At 53.0% G+C, this 1,835-nt stretch overlaps 1 pseudogene; it reads right to left on the reverse strand.

Annotated features, from left to right (window-relative positions):
• Positions 1–950: 950 nt before the first annotated feature.
• Positions 951–1,532, reverse strand: LOC120925094 (annotated as a pseudogene).
• Between the last annotated feature and the right edge of the window lie 303 nt (positions 1,533–1,835).

Genomic DNA, 1,835 nt, shown 5'->3' on the forward strand with positions numbered 1-1,835 from the left:
TGGTTACATCCCACACATCTCCTCCCCTTAGCCTGAGAGGTAACCCAATTACACATAAAGTTAGTAAAAGTATCCTTTGTCCTTTACTGGCAGCATGGCAATCTGGTTTAAACAGGTTTTACAGAGGCCTCTATCCTGGAGACAAAGGGGAAAGTAATCCAATTATCCAGGGCTAGAGGCAGACTCCATTGAGCACATGGTTGCAAAAAGACATAAAACACTTTAGAATACAAAAAGTCACCTTTTACACATAACACACAGACATTAAAATAGCAGGGAGAGAATTAAACTGAAGCATATAGGCAATTGCATAAAAGTCCTTCACAATGGCCCCCCCTTTTTCTCCCTGCTCCGGCAACTTGGTTGGACCTTTCCTGGTCCAGTAGGGTTGACGGGTTCAGAGCTTTTAGTCTGAGGTTAACTCCGTTTGGCGTGACAATCCATCGGCATTTCCGTTTTGCTTGCCTGGGCGATAATGAATCGTAAAGTCATAGGGCTGTAAGGCCAAGCTCCAGCGTAGCAAACGGGTGTTTTCCCCTGAAACCCGGTTAAGCCACACCAAAGGGTTGTGATCGGTGATGAGAGTGAAAGCCCGGCCATAAAAGGTAAGGTGTGAGCTTTTTGAGTGCCCATACCAAGGCCAAACACGCTTTTTCAATGGTGGCGTAACTGACCTCCCTTGGCAACTGCTTCAGACTCGGGTATGTCACCGGGTCGTCAGATCACACGCCGGTCAGTCCCCAAGTCTTTGCGCGATCTGCAGAGTCACCAGAAGTCAGTGTGAAGACGGCGGATGGGTCTGTGCGCCGCCGTCTAGGTGTCCCGCTATGGGAGGGGGCAGGTTATGGCTCTGAAGTGACAATCACAGGAGATTCATTAAAAAAAAATTGATATTTGTTAAAATGCTGTAGCCCTGGTGCTCAGAGTCCGGGGGGAGAGGGGGGGTTGGATCAGTGCCCCATAGGGTCAGCCACCACCTGCTCCCTCCGCAGCCGCCGGTTCTCCTCTTTGAGCTTCTCCAGCTCCACCTCCACTTCATGGAGCCTGGGGGGGTCAGCCTGCTGTGACCTCAGGCGGTTGTTCTCCTCCTCCATGCGGCTTATGCACTTCTCCAGCTCCATGTACTCACGGATCAGCTCCTGCTTGCTCATGTCCTGCAGGCTCTCCACTTGGTACTTCTCGTAGGTCTCGGAAAAGTCCTTCTGCAGGAACTTGGTGTCGTCGTCGCTAGCCATACCATCGCTGCCTGTGCCGTCCTCCTCCTCGTTGTCCTCCGTGCTGTCAAGGTGGATGGGTGGCAGGGCGGCGGGCTCCTCAAAGCCATGGTCCTCCATCAGGAACTGGGTGGTGTTGTAAGGGGCCACCGGTTGGCCCTTGGCGAACATCTCGGCCCGCATCTTGGACGCCCGCTGCGACTCCCTCTCCTCCAGTCACTTCTTCTCCTCCCAGGTCAGCTTGTTATACAGCTTCCAGGACCTCTTCTTCTTGGAGGGTGGCCGGCGGTGCCTCTTTCTGCCCAGCTCCCTCCAGGGCCCCTCCGGCTCTTGGCTGTCGCCCACCCGGCTGTCTCTTAATCCCCGGGCGGTTTTTCCGTTACCCATAACCAGCTGACAATGGTGTTTCCTGTTGTCCGTAATAACAGATTGTACCATGAGGGCTTCGTAAAAGGGTGCCCAATGGTTCTTCCTGACCCAGCTCCTGGGGATCCCAAGCCAAGTCTACACAATGGGCTGCTGAGTCTACCAACCACCATCCGATTGGAGGTGAATCACTTGGCCTTCAGGAGGAAAAATTAAAACCCTTCTCTTTCGAGGGCAAAAAGTTCACTAAGGGAA

The sequence above is a fragment of the Rana temporaria genome, chromosome 1 (assembly GCF_905171775.1).
Source record: "Rana temporaria chromosome 1, aRanTem1.1, whole genome shotgun sequence".
In the NCBI taxonomy this organism is placed as follows: domain Eukaryota; kingdom Metazoa; phylum Chordata; class Amphibia; order Anura; family Ranidae; genus Rana; species Rana temporaria.